The 23,674-nt window shown below is 43.8% G+C and overlaps 1 protein-coding gene and 1 pseudogene across 1 annotated transcript in view; one reads left to right on the top strand and one right to left on the bottom strand.

Annotated features, from left to right (window-relative positions):
* The window catches only part of IL1RAPL1 (interleukin 1 receptor accessory protein like 1), a 784,296-nt gene that overhangs the window by 193,563 nt on the left and 567,059 nt on the right, over window positions 1-23,674 (top strand). The gene's annotated exons all lie outside the window — the stretch shown is intronic.
* On the bottom strand, window positions 21,709-21,825 carry LOC136646728 (5S ribosomal RNA; annotated as a pseudogene).

The following is a 23,674-nucleotide window of genomic DNA, read 5'->3' as shown; positions in this document are numbered from 1 at the left end:
TGGCAGGCTAACAATTTCTTTCAAACAGGCAGCAAATACAAATGTATTTACCACTGTTCCCATTCAGAACTGTAGGTTTAACTTTAAAGGCAGCAATTGTAATCTAAATGCTGATGTCATGTCGGGAAAGAAGAATCAGAGAAAAAGTGTTTAATCTTCTCCTGAGTGATGCACTTATCAGTGGTTTTTCTGAGGCAGTTCAAACCGGTAGCAGGAGCTATTTTTGTGTGGTATAAATATTAAGCACCCAAAATTCCTGTCTCACACCATGCTATGATAGCAAAGTGAGGAGATTTCAAACCTTAAAGCTCAAGTTGACATGTCATCTGTATGTTTTGTTTTATACACAAACTTTTCCCCTTTCCCTCTGACTGTGATGTTGCCTTGTGATGATGTGATATGTGTCTTGTTTCACTGTGAGTTCCAGACAAATAGTATTAAAGAAATCCTATAATGTGCATATTTCAGAGCAACAGAAATGATCAGTGTGCTATGCTCAAGCAGAGAAGCAGCACAAAACAATGCTGGAATACCAACAGTTTCAAATAATGTTGCATGAAATGATCTAATTTCTAAAAGCAGTTGGGCTACAGTCAGGACAATCCTATCTTGCGCAGGAATGGGCAGGCCAGGAGGCCTGCATTGTATGCAGTTCAAAATAGGGGCCCAAAGTTGGCTCAGCCGGAGGTAAGGGGAAACTCTTTAAAAGACTAACAAGGAAGTTTCATCATTACCAGTCAGTCAACCCACTCTTTTTATGCTTTTTATTGTGATGGAGAGGACCACCCTGTGCTGTATGTGTTTGAGCTCCACTTTCATTGAATCAGGACCATTTTGGTGACCTTGCATTCCCTTTTTTCCTGGCCTTTGACCAGAGCCTAGGTATGTTTGCTTACTTGTGAGTAAACATACAAGTGTGGCTCAGTTTCACTTTCTATAAGGAGCAATACATTTTCTGTTTCAGCTTGGAAGGGAGGACCCTTCTTGAGTGTTTTTAGAAGGGCCTGTGTTCATTACATCAGGACCATTCTGGTAGTGTTACATTACTCTCTGCCTGCCCTTCAAAATGGGTTTTGTTCATCTACTCATGAGTAACTATGCATGTGCAGCTCAGTTTCACTTTCCATAGGACTCAATACATTTTCCTTGTCAGCTATCCACTCGTCAGTTTCATGACCAATCAACAATTTGGTCATGACCCACTAGTGAGTTGTGATGTACAGTGGGAAGCACTGTGCTAGGTACTTTTTGCATGACAATGAGATGAGCTTGTCTATGATGCAAGTAAAGCTGCCAGTGCAGATGGTGGATTGGGGAGGTGGCACTGTCTGGGGGTATCCTGTGCAGCCTCTGTCAGTCTACCACTTCCCTTAACACCTGCCTGCTTGCCCACCAGACTTGAGCTGGTATGGCATTGGGAAAAGACATACCATTACAAAGGAGGAAGTTCTAGTCTTCTTTCTGGTCCTCTTCCTAATCTAGAGGGTTGTGGTAGGACTAGTGGCAAGTCCTTAGATCTGGAAGTGCTGCTCTTTAACATCAGAGGAAGAATATTTATTTCAGTTATACATAATGAGGCTTTGTTATGGTAGGAAATAGAGTTGTTAACATGGTACATATAACATGTAATATGGTAACAAATAGAATTGTTGTGAGGCAATGCTAAATGTTAGCTTGGCATCTTGAATTTTTGTTTGATTTTTTTATTTGTTCACTATCTTAATCCTGATTCATTTTAGTATCTTATCTCCAGTTACTCCAATAAGTAGTTGTTTGGGGTCATATTTTTAGTAAAAGAATGAAAAAGAATAAAACAACCCATTAGAGGAAATGATTATCTAAATGATTATCATTTACCTCTATGTCCAGGTTGTGTGAAAGAAGCAGGTACAAAATAATAGTAAAATGATTCCCAGAATGGCTCTCAGCAAGTGTCTGACCTGTGATCAATAACTAACTGGGGGGGGGGGGAAGATTTGGGGAAAACACTTTTTAAATTTAATAGAAAATAAAAGAATGATAGCTGTAATCCTCAGACTACTTCATGTAAGGGTTTAAAAGGCTGCTCGTTCTGGAACATTTGTCCTTGTAACCAGGGCCTCTGAGAGGAATTTTATTAGGGGTAACAAAGTTGCTTTTGGGCCCTTTTGCAAAGTGGGAGGGGTAAAACAGAGCAGGGGAGGGTGGTGATGGGCTAGCAGAGTGGGGCAGGGAGGGGTGAAATGGGGGGAGAGGGTGGAGACAGTTGGAAAGTCTTTGAAGCCCAGGTCTACCCACCCATGTGGCACTGACAACTAGATACAGTAATATGGAAAACCAAACACACTCCTAAGTCTCTCTAAAATCTTTCAAATATAGAAAATCATGCAGAAAATTAGCATCATTATATTTAGGCTCACACTAGAATGGAGAGTGTCCTGTGAATACCAAAACTTGCTTTTGCAGCAGCTGTAGTCCTGCAGCTGTGTCCCTGAGTCCCTATACACTCCTTCATGGTAAGCGGATCCACAAGCCGAAGAACTGCTCTAGCAGGCTAGTTTCCTCCCAGATTTGACACTGTTCAGGAATGTCATGTATGCATTCCTCAGCTCAGCATATATGACTTGCCAGTAGCTGCAGTAGTATCCGCAGCTGCTGCCAGTATCCCCAGCATCCCGTGAGGGCAACAAGTCTAAGTAGATAGGAAAATGTCAGATCCCAGGAAATTTCTGGGGCCCCTCCTTTGGCTCTTGGGCCCCCTTTTTAACCCTGGGCCCTGGTACAAATTACCCCCTTTACCCCCCCCCTCTCCTGGGCCCTGCTTGTAACTTACACCTTTGAGAATTCTGTGCGTGAATAGCCAGTGCCCTTACGTTATAGGAAAGGCAATTGACTTTGTAGGAACTGTTGGCTCTGGAGCTAAATTGAGTTAGTGTGTGTGTGTGTGTGTGTGTGTGTGTGTGTGTAACCACATCTAGGGTAGTGGTTCCCAAACTTTTTAGCAATGGTACCCACTTTTCAAAACAACACTCTACTGCGAGCCACCTTATTTTGCAAGACTTTAAAAATAGCCATTCAAGCCTCTGTTTTTATCCTTTTTACTATGGCGAGGGGGCCGCCTTCTGGCATATGTGTTTGAACTCCCTATTCATTGGATCAGGACTATTCTGATGGCATTGTATTCCCCTTTGCCTGGCCTTCAATAAGAGCCAAGGCATGTTCACCTACTCACAAGTAGATGGAAACATGCTGCTCCTTCTGGTTTCCATAGGGCTCAATATGTCTTCGTTGTCAGCTATCAGCTTGTTAGTTTCGTGACCCACCAAAAATTGGGTCATGAGCCACTGGTGAGTCCTGACCCACAATTTGGAAACCACTGGTATAGAGGATTAACTGTTTCTGATCTGTTCCTGTTTATGCGTGCTGCAACTCTGCCTGTGAAAACTTGATATCTCAAACGACTGGTGGTCATTTGTGTCATCTTTATAATCCCATTTTCAGAATTTGGTCTCCCTCCATTACTGCCCAACCCCAATGTAAAATCTGCAGCTTATGAGACAGACATTTGTCAGCCGGCCACACGTCACTACACATTATTATCTCTTACATTTGCTGAGGTAGAGAAAAAAAAAAGTGACAAGAAGCTGTCAGACAATGAGAAAATCTGCAAAATTTTAGTATTTGACTATCTAGCAGAGTTCACATGCCACCACTTTCAGGCATTTCCATGGAGAGATGCATATAGTCTAACAGTGCTTAGGAGAGCAAACAAAATATTTGAACAAAAATAAAACTAAGTGTAAGAGCACCATCTATTGGACTGTAAAGAATGGCACTGAATGTGGCCAATCATAGAGGAAGCTGAATATCAGGAAAATGGAAAGGTGAACAAGTTGGAAAGGAAAGGGAATATAAAACATGGTTTAGTATAAAATGTTAATCACAGGCTGTCAGGTTATATTTCTTACATACGTTCATACTGGAAGAACATACTCCCTTACATAATCCCGTAGAACTCTAAATCAATGTATTTAAAATACAAAGAAGTAAAAGTTATTTTCTAAGTCACTGAATATCCTAGATGTTGTGGGTTAAAAAAAAAATCTTAAATAAAACAGTTGAAAAATGAATAGCCAAAAAGCAAAAAGTCTATTATTCATTAAACATGTATGCATGATTTAGGGTGGTAGAATGCTTGATTTTACATCAATAATATGCCTAACAAATTAAAATTTCAATACAGAGAATCAAAGATTTAGAACTCAGATATGTAGATAAGGCATATCAGAAAGTCAGAATAAAATATTGCATCATTAACATTGGTCTCTGTTGGCAAAATTGCAGAGTCTTGTGGTACTTTAAATGCCATATTACACTTTTGTCCTAAATGTGTTATGTAGCCCAGTTTCTTTGTTTTGTGCTAAATAGCAGCCAGGAGACCACCTAATGGAGTGGAACCACAGCAGGGGGATGGGGAAGCTATAGGACTTTGCTTCCATCATAGTTCTGCTCATGATCTTGTACCCCTGCTGTATGTGGGATACATAAAAGAAAGAAGAAAAAAAGCTTGAAGGCCAATGGAACCTTGTTTCCTCTTTAAAATAGCATGCATTTGGAGGGGCATGATCAGGACAGAAAGTCAAAAGTTCTAAAGTTGTTCTTTTAAAAAAGGCAAACCCTACCATATTATGTTCCATCTCTAAGTTAATGTGTGATTTGGGCCTAAGACTAACACTTATTGTGGCATAAGCTTCTACAGCAACAGTAGAAGCTTATGGGGAGGGGGAAGGGAGGGTTGCTTTCCTGAGAGAGAGCTGTAACTAAGCTGTTCTGAGCCCCCAAAAAGAGTTTGATTGATTGCCTGCCTGCTCCCGCTCTCCTGCATTACAATGGTAAGCAAGACTAAGTAAAGGGACATTTTTCCTTTAATTTAAAGGGCCCTTCTCACTGCATTGAGATGAAATTGCAAGTGAAAAATCCATGGATAACTAGGTTATGCCTGTATATATTGTTTTCCTCAGTGGGTAGGTACATGCACAGGGGTATAGATAAAACTTTGTTAACCGTGGGTCCAAATGCCTATGTAATGAAAAAAAAAAATAGTCATTATCAGTGTTATACTGATCAGCAAAGGGGAAAAAAACCCCAGAATATATTGCATGTTCAAAGCAGCGCATTGTTGTTTACTATGAAACACAATTCTTTTCTTTGTAAAGAATGATGATCAAAACCTCCCAAAAATGCTGTTCAAATTTTATTTAAAAAGATAAAAAAGAGAACTGAAGAACTACTAAGTTTTTACTAGTTCCCTACAGCTTTTTTTTTTTTTTAAAAAGAACATTTACTCCAAAAGTTATATTGATCAAGGAGGAAAGTAACTTAGTGATAATATAGTCATCCCTCTGACTTCAGTTGCATATACAAACTTTTGTTTTCAGTTTAATTGCTTTTATTTGGCATTCACTTTGTAAGCCACCTCCTCTGCAAGGAGAGAAAGGGACGGGGGTATCAAAAAAGGGTGGATAAGATCTGGTGCGCACCACTGCCACCGGATCTACTGCCTCCCATGGCTTCCTTGCCCTTCCCCCCCTCCCCATACAGTTTTACCCTACCCCCAACCCCTACCACTGCCATCTGCTCTGGTGGGTCTAGGGAGGTCTGTTGACAGCTGGGGGGCAGGGGCGCTGCTGCCTTTTGTGTCAGAGCTTCCAATGTGGCTGCCGCTTGAACGTTCTGTGTTCCGTCAGCAGCCATTTCAAGCTGAAGACATTTCTGTTCCAGTGTCATAAATGGCTGTGCACAACTACCCTATGCCGGGTATTCAGCTGAATTCATTGGGCTGCAAATGTATTAACGTGGAAGCCTCCCCCCCCCCGGGTACATGGTATTGTTCCTAATGAAGGCATTAGAGACAAGCTTATGCCTCATTATGACAAATTCTGTGTTTGATATAAGTGCTGCAGTCAGTGATTAAATCAATTTAGGATTAACGGGGGGGGGAAAAACACAAAAATTTGGGTGCTAATGTGACTCCAGTAACTATTTTATTTGTTAAATGTTTTTGTACATTTTGATTTTGTTCAGTATGACAAAAATATGTTTCAGTAAACTGAAACTATACAGTATATTTTCAGTATGACGGCATTGTACAATTTCGTTACTAGACTTGTACCATGATGAACCTACAGGTCTCCTTTTTCACTTGTTTGTGACATTAGATAAATATTTCAAATCTTACTGGATTAATTTGATTTCCATGAGCCATTTTAGATACTAATTTTTATCCTGATTATAATATATTGGTATCAACATACTCAATAATCTTCCAATGACTGCTTGAAAACATTTGCTCTAGTCTGTTCCCTTGCATACATCTGTATTCTCCTCCAGATCTGCCGTATAGTATAAGTAGAACATGTTTCTATTCCTTTTGACATTTGTGATCCTTACTTGTTCCTTATTCATTTTCTATAAGTTAAATGCCTCCTGTTCTGCAGATCTATTCTCCAGATTTTCCTCTGTAAATTGAATCTTATTACATTTCAGCCAGTGTTCTGTCAGCAGGTGGTCTGCGTCAATTATTTTGTACTTCAGAGTAAAAGAAGTTGCTGCATGTTCAGTTAGCTTCTGTTACTGAGATTTCTAACTTTGGTAGGCTTTTTTCATATTAGAAAAAGTGACCAGGTTCATTTTAGTTGGTATCCTGGTACTCAGGATACCAAGCTACGCAACTTGGAGCTTCCAAGTGCATTGGCCACAAACAGCGCACATTTGTACATACTTACTTTTTTTGAATTCACTGGATGTAGCAACTTACAACCCAATCCTATCATTGATTTACAACAGTTGAATTCATGATCTGCAATTGTAAATGGTGGCGGGCAGTGCTTTTTTTGTAAAAAAAAAAAAAAAGAAAGGTGCAGGAGCTCACTTACAAGAACAAGTTTAAGATTAACAAGTGTAGTCTTTTATTTATTTATTTACCTCCCCACCTAAAAAAAAGAAGAAAAAAAATTATTCCTTATGGGGATTTGAACCCCCAACCTCTGGCTCCACAGACCAGCACTTTAGCAATTGAGCCATAGGAAGTCTTTGGCTCAAAGTGTTTGGAACTAATACTTGAGGCGCTGATGGCCACCAGCTGGGCTCAAGACCTTATATATTAGTTCTGAACACTTTAACTATAGGCTTTCCTATAGCCCAATGGAGAGAGTGCTGGGTTGTGGAGCACAAGGTTGGAGGTTCGAATCCCTCCCTAGCCAGCAGTGCGGGGCAACACAGGGAGGGAAAAAAGGTGGGTGCGGTGAGGAGGGGAAAAAAAGGTGCTGGAACACCATTCCGCTGCGTTCCATTACAAAAAAAGCCCTGGTGGCGGGATGCCAAGAATGGCTCACTGCTGCTGGGCGAGTCAGACCCACTGCTGAAAATGGCTGGCAGCTCTGCATTCTCTCCAGGGCCTGATCCATCTGCCCCAGATCCATCGTGGCTGCTGGGGCTTACTTGGGTCAAGGGGAGAAATGGTCTCTTTCTCTCAAAGAGACCTCTAGCAGCTGAAATGAAATGCCCCTGTGGAATGCAGTGTAGCCTGCACTTGTGCCACTGCATCACAGCATGGGCATTTAGGATTGGGCTCTATGGCTGCAATCCTAACCACACTTTCCTTAGAGTAAGCCCCATTGAACAAAATAGGACTTACTTCTGAGTAGACCAGGTTAAGCTTGTGCCCTGTGCCTCATTTAAGCAATTTCTGCCCAAAACTGCATATACGCAACAGGAATCAATTGTGTACATCTGTAGGCTGGGCAGGAATGGGTTAACTCAATGCGACTTACTTCTGAATATACATGTATAGGATTCTGCTATTGTCACCATTGTCTACATGTTTACAGTTATAAGAAGGACCTGGACTTTTCTTAGTTTGCACAGCATGAAACTGTGTTTATTAAATATATCTTCAGTATATTAAACATTTAAAAACATCCCATTTGCCATCAGGGAGTTGAATGTGGAAAGAGTTCAGGTGCTGAATGCAGAAAATGGGGCTAAGCGCCTGCATCACTTGTGTGGGTGGAACTAGCATGGTGCAGCCATGGGAACTTTCCATGCACTCTTCTATATAGAACTAATAATGTCTAAGCAGAGCGGAACCGTAGAACTGTGCTTCCCAAACTCCTACAAGGGAATTGGGAGCACTGTAAGTGTGTGCGGGGGAGGGGCTATGGCAGCAAAGTGATCCCCAGGATCACGCTGCTGCTGCTGCTGGGGATAGGAGGGGGATTTTTTACTTACCAGCAGCCAGCACCTGATTCCTGGGGGGTTAGAGAAGCCCTCCACGGAGCTCCCCACGCCTCCAAACATCGAAAGCAAAAAGGGCACTTCTGACTTTGCAACGAAATCAGGAAGTGCCCTTTTTTTTTCTTTTTTAAGATGTTTGGAGGTGCAGGAGCTGCTCCCCAGACCCCTCTGGACCCCAGCGCTGGCTGCTGTTGCGTAAAAAATAAAAACTCCTCTCGTCCCCTGGCAGCAGCGCAATTCTGGGGATCGCATTGCTGCCTCCCTCCCTCCCTGCCCCTTAAAGAGAAAGGACAAGTGCTTTCCTGGTTGATGGGTCACGACCCACCAGTTTGGGAAACACTGCTGCAGAATCAGAGAAAGAGAGAGGGTGGGGTCTTGTGATTATCTAGCCCATCCATTGTTCAGCATAGTAAATCCAGAGTTAGAGCATCCCCAACAGATAACTAACAGTCTCTGGTTGAAGATCTCCAGCAAGGGCCTGCACTTCACTCCCACACCCTGATAAATAGTGGGCAGCCCAATCCTGAGCTGTCCAGGGCGCTCAGGCTCGGCGGTACCGTTAAGGGCTGCCGCGGGAGGCACCTCGGGAGAAGGGGATGTTCATCCCCTTCCCCCGAGTAAGGTAAGCAGCCCCACAGTAGGGCTACCCACTTTACTGCTGACCAAAAGGTCAGCGGTAAGGGAAAGGCACTCCTGTAGGGCGCGCAGCTCTACACGAGTGCCTTGGATCCTGCGGAGCGCAGCTCCAGGGTCCCTCCTGCTCCCTCCCCCAACACGCCTCCTGCCCACCCCCTGGCACGCCTCCCGCCTGCCCCCTGGCATGCCCCCCGCCGGCCTCTCCCCTCCCTGGAACACCTCCTCCCCACCTCCGTCCACGCCCCCGCCAACTGTTCCACAGCTCAGCGGTCTGGGAGACCGCGGAGCCGCGGAAGCCAGGCAACCACCCTGCTCTAGCCCAACAGCAGCCAGTGCTGGGCTAGCCCCGGCGGGAGCCTGGCAGTGAGCCCCACAAATGTGCCTCAGGGCACGTTTGCAACTGTGGTTGGCAGCGCAGCTCCATGCCGCCGACCACAGGATTGGGCTCTCAATTGTCAAACTATCTCCAACTTTAAAAGTTTCTTCTAATGGTCATTTTAAAAACTATCCTCCTTTAACTGAAGATCATTCGATCTAGTCTTGCCTAAATGCATCTGCATCTGTTGAATATCATTTTGTTAATTTCAGCCCAATTTCAATTTTCGGTTTCATCAAGGTCATTTTGAATTTTATTGCTGTCCCTTTTTTTGTGTCATTGGCAAATTTGATAAGGATTCTCTTTCATCTGTCATGAATAAAAATATGGGACAGTACTGGACCCAGAACAATGCCCTGTAGCATCCCTCTAGAAAACAGATACAGATAAGAACATAAGAGCCCCGCTGGATCAGACCAAAGGCCCAGCTTCCTGTATCTTACAGTGGCCCACCAAATGCCCCAGGGAGCACACAAGACAACAGACACAACCTGCATCCCAGAGTCCTCCCCTGCAACTGCAGATGTACAACTTTGCAGTGAAAACCATAGGTTCTGCTGGATGTCCTGGGTGTAGTTGGCCAATAAGGGACTGTCAAGCATTAGCAGGACCAGAAGGGGGAAAAAAAAAAGGTTGGAGGGGCACAGAAGAGGCAAAGTACATTGGAGGGGAGCGATTCTGTTTACATGCCAGCATGAAAAATAAAATGTCACATTAATGAACATAAGCAGAAGTCAGCCCATGAGAACAGCCGCTTCCTTAAGTTATCACAGAGGACCAGAAATGGGGGACAGCAGATTGGTGAGGATGCTCATCTGGAGGAAGCTTGCCCCTCTCTGGTGTAACCTGTCGTATTGGAATCATGGAAGATACAGTGAGGAGATAGGATGTGGTGTCAGCAGTGGCCCTTTGCTCTGGGGAATGCAGGGTTAAGGCCTGGGCTTTCAGCAGAGGATGTGCTGCACAGCTGCAGCCACTAGAGGCAATGAGGTCTCCAGAGATATGAGAAGCACCTGGTGCAGTGAGAGTTTCTAGGTTGCAGTTGGAGAGAGAGTGGAGGAGGGAGAGGAGACTTGCTGGTTAAACTGACTGACTTTTTGGTTAACTGGCCTGTTGACGCATAGACTGACTCTCTGGCTAACTGCCTTTCTGGCACACTAACTAATGACTGACAAACAAACAATGTCCTAAGATGATTACTGGGCTGGGGCACCTTCCTTGTGAGGAAAGGCTACGGCATTTGGGCCTCTTCAGCCCAAAAGAGGCACCTGAGGGGGGACATGATTGAGACATACAAAATTATGCAGGGGAAGGATAAAGTAGATAGAGAGATGCTCTTTGCACTCTCACATAACACCAGAACCAGAGGACATCCACTAAAATTAAGTGTTGGGAGAGGTAGAACAGACAAAATAAAATATTTATTTACTCAGTGTGTGATTGGTCTGTGGAACTCCTTGCCACAGGATGTGGTGACGGCATCTGGCCTGGATGCCTTTAAAAGGGGATTGGGCAAGTTTCTGGAGGAAAAATCCATGACGGGTTACAAGCCATGATGTGTATGCCCAACCTCCTGATTTTAGAAATGGGCTATGTCAGAATGCCAGATGCAAGGGAGGGCACCAGGATGAGGTCTCTTGTTATCTGGTGTGCTCCCTGGGGCATTTGGTGGGCTGCTGTGAGATACAGGAAGCTGGACTAGATGGGCCTATGGCCTGATCCAGTGGGGCTGTTCTTATGTTCTTATGTCCTGGCACATCTACTCACGGACTGGTGGACAGACAACAAACTGGCGCACTCACAGGCTAATCCAACAGAGACTACTGAGTGTGGGGAGCTGAGGTGGTGCTACTGTACCTGAAAGGGCTGCTGCTTGGAGAACTGGGAACAGGGATTATGCAGACCTACAGCAAGCTACCTACTAGTGTCCTTCCTGCTAGTGCTGGGGTACAGTGGTAGTTTTTAGCAGTGTGCTAGATCTAGCTGTGGTTAAGGTGGAGGAACTATTTAGTGTAAAATGGGCATAAATTCTGAGCAGAGCTCAGAAAAGGAATTTGGCAAGACACCTGTGTTGTCAGTCCTACCTGATAATCTAAAAAAAACAACAGGCTAAGGCAATCATGCCCCCTGAACTGTCCTCGGGGCTATAAAGTAAAGGTCTGCTCCCAGGTGTCCATGCTAAGTCTGTAGTTCAGTAATGTCAGTCTGGAACAGTTTATGTAATAGGTAGTGTTGTGGATTTAAAGGAGATTTTCAAGTGCTGTCAATCTAGCATGTTTCACAAGAAGTAAAATCATTTGAAATGGGCATTGATTTTTAACTAACCCAGTGCTTTATGTTGTACTATTGGGACTAGCTATATTAATCTTGCATTAAATACTTCTACAGTATAACACTGTAGAAATGAAACTCGGTATGAAGGTTTCAAAATGAAAGTGCCCAAAGCCCTTTTTAAGCTCCTGCCCTAACATCATCAGCCTTCTTTAGAAAGCCATCAATGAGCTATAGTGTGAATAACAGCAAAATAATAATAGCTGCTCCTGAACCAGTCCTGCCAAATCATGCTGATATCAGAGGTGGGGGGCGGGAGAAACATTTTATATGCTATTCTACTGAATGTTTTCTGCTCAGTATTAATTTAGCAGTGGTGGAGCAATCGGGGCAGGGTGTGGTCTGCCCCAGGTACCAGCCATAAGTGGGTGCTAAGCAGGTGCCAGCATCGCTCCTGCCCTGATCATGCCAACCTCAGGCATGCCATAGCCCAGCTAGCTGGAGGCTCAGTTGTTACCGAAGAGCAGCAGGCAGGAGAGTCGGCATCAATCACTGTTGCCAGAGCAGATGTACACCTGCATATCAAGGTGACGAAGAAAAGTGTGCCATGGCCCAGTCTGCCATGACTGGCTTCTCCTGCGCCTGGCAGCAAAAGGTCAACAAAAGGGACATGATATGTGTTGACATCATCATGTCCCCATAATACTTCTAGGTTCCTGAGCTCTGCACTAGGCGATGCCACCCCCAGAGATGTTGCGGTAATTTAGTACATGGACAGATGACGTAACAGTGATGGGCGGTGATGTTCTGGACAGGTGAGGCACAGCACGAGAGTCCAGTCACCCACCACCTCAGATCAAGCTCTCTGTGCCAGCCAGGCAATGCCCACAACCAGAGATGTGCACAGTCTCTCCGCCAATTGCCAATGCCCAGTAGAATACAGCACTTCTAATGCTCTCTCCTTCACCCTTGATCTGCACTCTGCACATGCTCTGTCTTACTCCTTTGTACTATTGATCTTACCTCTCTTTTCTATTCCCCTCTTCTGTCATGCCATCTCAGGCCAGGCTGTGCCAATCAGGCAATGCCTACGAAAGAAAATAGCCAACATCAGGTCAGCCACCACCTCTCTCTCTCTCTCTTGCTCAGTGTCGCCAGCTGGAGACCAGTTGAAATGCACTCTGCTTCAGAGGGAAAGGGTCAGGAAACAAAATAAAAGCATAACTTACCTCTTTCAATGAATCACAGTTTTCCCTGCAAGATCATGTGTGTCTCCCCCCCCTCGTTTGTATTAAGCACATGGCACCGGACTATCTAGCACTGATGGAAGGCTCAGTATTGTAGAAACAAAGAGGCATGCCTCGTGTACTGGCTTTACTGGGAACTTGGTGCTTCTTCACATGCGTGCTGCCTTTCTTCATTTCCTTCAACTACGAACTGAGAGGCAGCTCTGCCTCTTGCCTCTGATAATGACACCAGTAGCTCTCCCTGCTGGCTGTACTTGCGCTGGAGACCCTGCCTATTTTGACCCTTAGCAGTCACCGTCTAACGAGGCATTTGTTTAGCAGCTCCCATCCTGTTGTGTATGTATGTGTTTATTTAAATGGACTGAGCTGGAGATGAGGCAAAATGGAGCAGCTTCAGAAGGGAGGAAAAGGTGTGTTTTTAAAACTTGGTGGGTCCTTTCTTTTTTCTTTTGCTGGGCTAGGTGAGGCTCTGACTGCCCTGCCACCCCTGACAGCACTTCCCCTGTGATGTCACCAGTAATAACTCCATGTCTCAGAGTATACTCACAATAAGAGGTATTCACAGAGCACTGGAGATATGTCCATATATCATGTCAACATTTATGAAGAATTCAGTGGGCACTTTTAATATCCATCTTACAAAAGCAGAAAGGCATAGAACCTCAGGGATGTGGATCCATCTCGCTTCTGCCTCTTGGACTCCATTAGCATCCAGAATCTTGCAGAAAAGAGAGCAATAGCAAGGTACCTTCCATTCACCTGTTTTGACCCATTTGTATTTTAGTAGTAGTAGTAGTAGTAGTAGTAACTTTATTGTCATTGTGCTACAGCACAACAAAATTTATGCACCTTTGAGAGACAAGCATAAATATGTACTACAATTCCAACAATCACACTCTACACACTCACCCACACATTCTATACAACATGCATCATAATATAAAAACAGTATAACAGACCATAATGCCCAGGAGCATGGTAACAACTATATCGCCTTATTCAACATAATTATGGCTGTGGGATAAAAACCGTTCAGGAATCGTGTGGTGCTGCTCTAATAGTTCTGTATTGTCTACTCGAAGGCAACAGTTCAAAGAACTTATTAGCCGGATGGAAGGGGTTTCTCAGAATACTATGTTACTTCTGCAGACAGCGAGATGTATAGATGTCCTCCAAAGCTGGTAGATGAAGGTTGATGATGTGCTGCGCGATCTTAATAATTCTCTGCAGAGCTTTTTTGTCCCCTGCAGAGCAATTTCCGTACCACACCAAGATATCATAGGTTAGGACACTCTCAATGGTGCAACGATAGTAAGACACAAGCAGCTGCTGTGACAAATTTAACCTCCCAAGCTTCCTCAGAAAATGTAACGCTTTTGTGCCTTTTTTTTATCAACATGCTGGTGTTAATAGTCCATGAGAGGTCCTCTGTGATGTAAATACCTAGGAATTTGAAACTAGCAACCCTCTCCATCTCCTCACCATTTATGTATGAGGAAGTTTTCCGGAAGTCAGTTATAAGTTCTGTAGTTTTTTTGATGTTAACATAATTTTATGTTGCTTTTCTTAGTCACCTTGATTTGGAATATAACTATAATAAGTAACCCCAATCCTTTTCTTCTGAAGAAAGCAGCTCTTCCCCCCCCCCCCCCAGTGTGGGGTTTCATCAGTAGAGGATGGTGATCTGCACACAAGGGAGGGAGAGGCTTTGGCTGGCTGTGCAACCCACAGACATTGTATTTCTGAGCTTGGTCTACTTGAATCAAAAACTTATGACATATGAAGTGTGTGGTCATATTAAAGGTGGAATTTCAGTTCAATTTTCCAATGATATGCCCAAAAGGTGAGATTTGCATGTGTTTGTTAGTTAAGCCACATCTGACTGCCATTATCTCTGCCATTTATGTCATGATCCATCTCAGGAATGTATGAAGAGAAATATTTAATGTGTTAATAGATGTGTTAATAATAATGTGTTAATAAAATGTGTTAAAAATAATGTGTTAATAATAAATTAATAATGTGTTAATTTAATGTGTTAAGAACAGGCTTGTCCTGCTAACAAAGGATGCCTGTTAGCATGTTACATTTATTTTGCTGACAGCCTGATCCTGTGCATGTTTACTCAGAAGTAAGACCCATTATAGTCAATGACACTTACTCCTAGTTATGTTTGCATAGGATTGCAGCCGTAGGCATATAGGAACAAAATATAATGAATATTGTTACCAAGCAGCAGCTGAGAAATGCAGTGTATTGTCTACTGAGGTTTATGTGGCTGGGTCAGTTTGGGAGTTAGAGGAAAATTATTAAACAAATTATTCATAAAAGACCATCTCTGAGGAAAGCAGTAAGCAAGTACTGGAATTATAGTCACTATATGGAGTAGGTTAGCTAGTAGGAAGAGAGAAGAGAGTCAACCCATGACATTTGTGAAGCTAGTAAGGATATGTGCGCTCCAGTGCTCCTTATCACGGGTTGCACTTAATACACTTAAGCATCTACACAGTGCTTTCTGAAAATCCATTTCAGCTTGTACCATGCTGTCCTGCTGCAAATTTTCACTCATTTCCTGTAAAGATATCTTTCCTTCTCAAGGTTGTAGACTTAATTGTTTTTCAGAACCGGTGAATTGTAGGCCAGGGATGTGCCCTACATCCATACGCACATCAAAGTTTTTGATCATTGCTCCACAAAGGAGGGAGAAAACTGAGACATCATTGTGGAACAGTGATATTGCTCAGGTTGTAGAAGTTCAGAAAAAAAGCTCTCTTCCTGCCACAAAGGAAATGAGCAATATGGGCTGAGTGAGTTAGAAATGGCCTACGTGATTGGAAGTTAACAGTTCTGTGCAGAGCTTTCTGATTGGGTCATGTTGCTGTCAGTAGTGCTGCTCAGGTTCTCTGCTGTCTCTCCTACTTGTTCTTTCTTTACCCCAGTGGCACCAAGGGGCAGATGGAGATGCTTCCTCACTTTATGTTCTTTTCAAAGGGATCACAAATCAAGCCCTGCCTTCCACTGTTTTGCGCATTGTTTTTGCATCAATCTGCGGTAATGGTTGTCGCCTAATCAGTTGCTGCTCCAGCACCATTGTTATTTTAAACTGGAAAGGCCATTTTAATGATATGGTTTCTTCATGTAGTGGATGACATTCCAGACCCACATGGCTAATCAGATTTGGTGACGTGTTTACACCATTGAATGCAAACAATACTGCACTTGTTTAGAATGGTTAGCTCAGTTCACTGAATTGGAAAAACTTAGGGCCCTACATCCTTGTATAGGAACTAATAAACTCTAATATTTCACATTTAAGCTAAAGATGTCCTGAGGACTGGCGATGTTTGAGCTGATATTTGTGCCAGCATAACTTCAGACTACAATTTGGATTCTGTGTGTACTGGTCCCTACAGATGTCCCCAGATGTAGATGATCTGCACTGAACACTAGATCAGTAGCATATCTGAAGCACAACTGAACACTGCTGTCATTGAACACTCCCTGGCAATTTTATCTGCACTGTGTCAGTGGTAATGTCAGGAAATCGTCATTATTCATTGTTCTTCTGTTTTGGGACAGTTCATCCTACCTCAGCACTGACAGTCACCGGTACAGACACAGCATGAAAATGTCAGCTTCCATCCAGTTAAATAGTAATACAAGCGAACTACAAAGATCTCACACAATAAAAATGTGAGCGCAATTTATTTTCCTTAGTTAACATCCCATTCCTATCCCTTTCCATGCCATAGCATGCAGTCATGCCAGTGGAAGCTGTGCTGCATGCCGCAAGAATGGGGGAGGCCAAAATGCAAACTGGAGATAAGTAAAACACTTTTTACTTACCTCTGTGCAGGCCTTCTGGCTGTCTGTGGATCTCCTTGGACCCATGCGAGGTACGGAGTTCCTGTAAGTCTAAGGAAAGCCAGGTGGCATTCCAGGATGGGGTTATGGGGATAGGATCTGATTGCTGCTGAATCCTCCCTTGACACCCTCCCAGTTCTTTTCCAAAGCATCCTGATCCCCCCCCCTTTCCTGCCCATGGTCCATTCTGATGCCAGCTTACCAGTACCAGCAGAGTGTTCAGCCAAGTCTGGCTTGTGCATGGAGCCAACACAATGTTTCCACTGTCGCTGGGCCTTCTGCATCAGTGAATTGCAAGATCTGCTGACCTGGAGAGCCCATAAGATTAGGCTATAACTGAACCACTGAAATAGATAAATATGGGTGCTATAATAGCCTCACTTTAAAAATGTATACGACTTCTTTCGTCCTCTCTAACAGTCTTCACATTGCTTTTTTCCCCAATTAATAACAAGTGGGGGGAAACATGGGAATATTTACTGCGTACAAAATAAAAATAGTTCTGAACTATGGGAAACTCAAAAGCATAAGCTTTTGTGCAAAACCATAAGCATATGTGTAAACAAAGTCATGTTTGCATTTCTGAAGCATGTTTGCATTTTTGAGCACAATTCTACATATGCCTACTCAGAAATAAGTCCCATTGAATTCAATGGGACTTACTCCTAAGTATCCATAGGATTAGAACCTAAATTGTCCAGGACTTTTCATCCCATTTTTGTTCAAGATAGTCTCTCAGTGTTTTTTTCCCCATTTAATACTTACGGAATCTATGAATAAACTGAAAACTACAGGTGGTGTCCATGAGCAGGAAGCACTTCCATGTGCATAGTGGAGGCCAATTTTTGGCATTCCCCCACATGTCAACCTTTCAAACTGCCCCCATGGAGTGCAACCCCCTCCAGAGGAGGGGGCAGTATGGAGAGCTGAAGAAGGAAGCAGGAAGGAGCTGAAGAAGGAAGGAATTCACAAAAATCTCCCCCTGCTCACATAAATAAAAACATTTGGAGTATTTTAAATAAAATTCAGAAAGCTGTATATTAGGCCTGCTTTAAAAAAAATTATAAGAACAAAAACATTAATATTTCAGATCTGATGCTATTGCAGTTAGAATAATTAAAGTATTTTCTTAATACTAAAACCTTTTAAGGAGCAATAGGGATAAAAATCCAGAAAATGTGCAAGGGGTTTTTTGGTACAGAACTCACACTTTGCTGCCGCTGATTGGCAGTCCTAAAGGTTCCATGATGAGTGTTTCTATTGGCCTGTAATCCTATATTCAACATTGTACCGAGGTCTGTTAAACACTGATAAGCTGTTTGTTATGCAGCAGCCCCCCCGCCCCGCCCCCCCCCCCAGACCATTGTGCTTAAATGCCATAAAGACCTAGATTAGGTTTATGCATTGTCAAGGAACATCTCAGTAGTGCCTGTATTTCTTTCAAAAGTACCAGATTGGCTGGGATGTGTATTAGTATCAGAATGATTATAATGCTTGACTTGCTGGAATCTCAATACTCAGCATGCAGTTTAATAGCAGCATTACACTGAATTCTTTTGACCTTTCAAACAGATGTACCTGCATAGGGCATCGGGTAATGATGAAGCTTCCTCCACCTTTTGTTTATACAGCTGTGAAATGCTGAATATTTCTTCACAGCCAGGGTCAGTTATGAGGTTGTCACAGAATTCAAATGAACCTTATCCTATAGTAGATTTTCCACGTATGTGAGATACAGCTGTACATATCTGTTCAGAGTCAGGACTACAATGTAATTATGAGAAAAGTACTTTACCCTCAAAAACATGTTCAAAAAAATAGATTAGCTTTGTTCTTCTATCCGCTCCTGCAGAATACCGGCTAAATACCTGTCTTTCCCTTCAAGTAGAAACATCAAACATTTGGTGCTTTCAGTTTGATGAAATTCTTACATCTTAAGCCTTCCAGATTGCAAAAGTACATCTGCAATTTCAACGTGACACATCCCTGATGATTTCAACTTGATTCATTCTTCTGCCATTGTCATCAACTTTTTTTTTAAGCCTGTGATTCAAAGAACTATTTCGTGGGGAGTTGTCCTAATAGAGTTAAACATGCAACTAAAACTGCAACCAGAAATATAAATTCAAATTGTTCAAAAGTATTTGATTTAAACTTTTGTTGTCTCTGACAACAAAATTGTTTCAACAGTATTTTGTTTGGAAGGAAAGCATAGAATTCTCAATCTATCAATTAATTTTCAAGTGAATGCTTGTGATCTTGAATACAAAAAGCATCACCAAAAGAATTTGCGACATCCTCCTCATTCCCCTGTGGGGTGGGCTTGACCTCAAAATGGTTTATAGAGACTATTTGGTGTAAGGAGGTAGATACAGTCCTAAAAAACAAAAATGGCATGGGGAAGAGTTTCCTCAAACAAAGGAGTGAGTTGATGGGTCACTTTGATGGGTCACGTTAAAGTTGACGGGGTTATTTTACCCCGTCATGAGCTTACATGAGCCCCCTGAGGGCTGGGGATAAGAATAGGCCCTCAGTTTGGCTGTACTTGTTGTAAGAGGCGACTAAACAGCCACTGGGTAGATGGGACTCGTTAGCCTGGGAAGGCAGCTCATCTGAGAGAAGGAAAACTCTGATCCCAAACCTCTACTGCCTTGTGGCTACATCCAGTTATGGAAAAGGCTTCAGGAGTCAACCTCGAGGCAAAATCCGGAGCCGGAATCCCTGAGGCAGTTCATGGCTGAACACAGTCACGTTCTGGCAACTCCTGCGATGCTGCTAGAACCAACCGTATTGGCTTCTGCCTTTCCATTGGATCATTTCAGTGACGTGGAGAGGGGGGATTTGCTGCATGGGTAACAGTCTACCCTCCATATCTACTTTACCCAGGCTTCGCACACTGGAGAGGACACTGTTCCAGAACACTATTCAGAGCACAATACCATAGTCTTCCGAGACTGAAGGATGCCAACAACATGAGCTTACAGGTCAATTAATCCCCTGTTGGCTCCTCATGCGAAAACTCATCTCTCAGTATCTGTATATGAGTGGTGTGAATGAAGGCCTTCACCCGCCTTCACCCTGACAGGTACCCCGGGTCACTGATGGGAAGATCTTCCAACACCTGGGGGTTGTCCTTTGGCTTAGCTCAGTGCCTGCAATGTGAAGGGTCAAAAGTGGCAAGCGGGAGAAGGGTTGTGCAGCAACAGCAGCTGGGAGGCTTACGTTACGAATATGACCGAATCCTTTGCAGCTCTACTCAGAAGTAGTCACATTGCCTGTCATTCCGTGAGGCAACTTCTTCCTCCCAGGTAACAATGGCTGGACCCAAGAGAAACTGCCTGGAGCCATGAGGACTGCTTTCCCACCTCCTTCCCCTCCTGGGCTTCTCTAGCCAATCCTAAGGCAAGAACCCCCTTAAGCTCCTCCTCCTGCCCTCCCTTGTCCAGAGGTGGAAAAAAAGACCACCCATCTTTTGTCCAATGATCATTGGTTCTTTCAGAGATGGGCAAGAGAGCCCACCCCTGCCTCCCTCCCCTCCCCTCCTGCTCAGTGCAAAAACATTAACCCTTCCCTGACTCCTGCTTGGAACTTTCCTGCTGCTGCTTGCCCAGCCTGATTGATGGCCCCATAAATCTTTCACATGCCGACAAAAAGTAAGCAAGCACACCCAGATAAAGATAGACTCAGGTCTGCACGTGGGAGCGGGGAGGGAGGGAGGCAGGTCCGTGGAGCTCTGCTCCACCGGATCCAAGGTGTTCATGTGGGGCTCGGCGCCCTACACAGAACACCTTTACTTTACCGCTGACCTTTTGGTCGGTGGTAAAGTGAGTAACTCCATTGCGGGGCTGCTTCCCTTACCCGGGTGAAAGTCCCCTTCTCCCAAGGTGCCGCCTGCAGTAGCCTGAGGCGTGCAGGATCCGGCGGTAGCCGTTCTCTGTGCCGCCAAGGCTGGGTGCCCCGGGCAGCTCAGGATTGGGCTGTTAGTAAGCCCCACCTCTGCCCTGATGTTCTCCTGAAAACCTCTCCTGTGGACACTATTTGTCTGCATTGGCAGTGCTCTTTATGGGGAGGGATCCTCCCCATGGTGAAGAATGCTGGGATTTAGTATTTGCTACTGTTTGGCTGAAATGCTGCATGTGTATCCGTGTGTACAAACAACTTTGAATTTCTGCTGCCAATAACAGGATTTAGGGCCCAATCCTATCCAAATTTGCAGCACCAGTGCAGCTGCAATGCAGTCCCAAGGTAAGGGAACTAATGTTCCTATACCTTGAGGAGGCCTCTGTGACTACCTCCCCACAACAGGATGCAGTGCAGACCCCACTAGCACAATTTCACAGGCACTGGAAAATTGGATAGAATTGGGCCCTTAATCAGTTGTCTTTCTACTAACTATCAAAAATCACTTAGACGAAATACTTTATTCATTGCTACTCTAGATAGCATAGGACAGGAGTAGTTTTCTAAAAAGCCCTGTTTGTTTGTTTGTCGCTCTACAAGTTCATGATCAGAACAAACATGAGCTGTTTTCATTCATTTGAACAACTCCTATCAGTCTCCAGAGGCTTTTTCCTTTCTTGTTAGAACTGTTAAATAGGCCAGGCGCTTGGAACAGAACAAAAGGAAAAACACTCAGTTTATCAGCTGGCAGCATTGAGAACCATATGGGCCTGGTTTTCAAGAAGATAAAGGAATGGATGCAGGAAGATAAACTCAGGCCTGCTACCCCTTGAAATGGCCTAATTATATTCATTTTTCCTGACTGATTCTGTGCTTCACATAGTGTGTTGGCAACCTTCAGTCTCGAAAGACTATGGTATCGCGCTCTGAATGGTGGTTCTGGAACACGTCTAATGTGGCTGAAAAGGCCAATTCGGGACCTATGTTTTCCATAGGTTTAGTCGTTATAACAGTAAACTTTAAACTAGATTTGCAAGAAAATGTTGTTTAAAGCAAACTTTGAGAAACATTTGGAGCCTGCATTTTCCTTGGCTTTTAATCAATGGTTGGCAACCTTCAGTCTCGAAAGTCTATGGTGTAAGTCTACAGCACCCAGTATTCCTAGGTGGTCTCCCATCCAAGTACTAACCAGGCCTGACCCTGCTTAGTTTCTGAGATCAGACAAGATCAGGCATGTGCAGGGTAACAGTTGCACATACACATTCCACGCATACTGGTAACCAGTAGTGAAGGAAAACCTCAGTGGAAGACTGCATCAAACTGTGCATGCTCAGTGATCTGAACAAAGGCATAAAAGGTACTTGAGCACCAGTTCATCAGTGCTGCTCCTCAAAGAAGGTCATGTAATTTGAAGTCCCACGATCTGGGTAGAATTACATTTACTTGGTATGCCTCACAAAAATGTATTCGTCTGTCTAATCTAAATGGCTTCTGTATGAGTAGTTATGCACATTCATCATGGGCAGTGGAACCCTCTTGGTGAATGTTTCACCACCCACATTAGTCAGAGCAATCTTAATCTGAATTCCTCATCTGCAATCCATGTCAATGATGCTTAAAGCACTCACAGTAGGGGTATGCACTCGTTCCTCTCTACACAGAGACGTGTGCAGAGAGTGAGTGGGATTATGCCTGATGGCCATGAACATGTGGACGGAAGGATGTGTATTGACCCCACTTCATATGGTGAGTTCTAATAGAAGATATACTGGTGAAAAATTTCACCAGGGGATTTGCCTAACACAGCATTTTCCACTGTGAGTTGTGACACATTGCTTAATGTTGAGCCGCATAGCATTCCTAGGAGCCAGAGGCTGCTTCCAGGTCATGCCAGGCCAACCCACTCCATTGGCCTCTCTGGACCTCAGAATGTCTTGCAGATGTGACTAGAAGTGATTTCTGCTTTGCACCTGCCACTTCTTTTCTAGGTTGCGTTCTCAGGATGTTTTCACAGGCATTTTGGGGTTCATGGAGGCCAATGAAGTGGGTCCACAGGCCGGTGCGACCTGGAAGTGGCCTCTGGAAAATCCCAGGAATGCTTGTTGGCATGACATTGAACATTGTGTCTTGACCCACCACGGAGGACGAGGTGAGCTGTGGTGCAAAAAAGTTTGGGAACCACTGGCCTAACACATTGAAAGCTATAAGTAGTGATAGGTACATCAGAATTTATAGGTGTGTATTGGTTCCTGACTGTCCATAAGATGCTCTGATTAATGCCGGAGGTGAAACATTCACCAAGAGGGTTCCACTGCCCTGATTAAGCTGCATAACTACTCACACAGAAACCATTTAGATTGGGTAAGTAAGGTGCAGCTTGACTCAGCTTGAAAACAAGTCATAATGGGAGCGCTTTCTGAGTTGCCCAGAGCATTTTCATGGAAGACTCCAGTCTCATAGTGTTCCCTTTCAAAAGCCTGCCATGGGGAAAAAAACGGGGCTACTGCCAGGGTGTGTGTGAGTTCTCTTTAAGCACTCTCCTGCTGAAAGCAAGCACACCCAGACAGATTCCATTGTGCATGTGTGGGGAATCAGTGCTGAGTCAAGAAGCCTCAGACTCCAGTTAATACCCAGGTCATCAGCGCAGGTGACTCTAGTCTCCATGAGTCAGCAAAAAATGCTGATTTTTGTGACTCAGACTCAAGTCACCTGACTCAAGTTCCCAGCCTTATTGTCTATCATCTATGATTTGAAGCTCTTCACTCCATCCTCCTTGGGTTTGAAAACAAGTGTATAGACACGTATAAATAAATGTTCCAGGCAAGTGCAATTTTCATAAGAATAAGCATTTGCTGAATTACGTTATCATGAATGAAAGAGAAATGAAATTTATATTTCCAACCTGATTATGTATTTACCTGTCAGAGAGCCCAATCCACACCCCAGTGGTGCAGCTGCACCAAAAACAGGCACACTGTATCCAGTGAGGGGGAAGAAGAGAAGAAGTCTACTTGTGAGTAAGAGCCCAAGGTACAGGCACTTGGAAAAATAAATAAAACAGAGGAGGATAAAGTGGAAAGCTAGTTGTTTTTTTTTTTAAACTTGG

This window comes from Tiliqua scincoides, chromosome 3 (assembly GCF_035046505.1).
Source record: "Tiliqua scincoides isolate rTilSci1 chromosome 3, rTilSci1.hap2, whole genome shotgun sequence".
NCBI classification, from domain to species: domain Eukaryota; kingdom Metazoa; phylum Chordata; class Lepidosauria; order Squamata; family Scincidae; genus Tiliqua; species Tiliqua scincoides.
The sequence above is the reverse complement of the archived record's forward strand: the minus strand, read 5'-3'. Positions and strand labels throughout refer to the sequence as shown.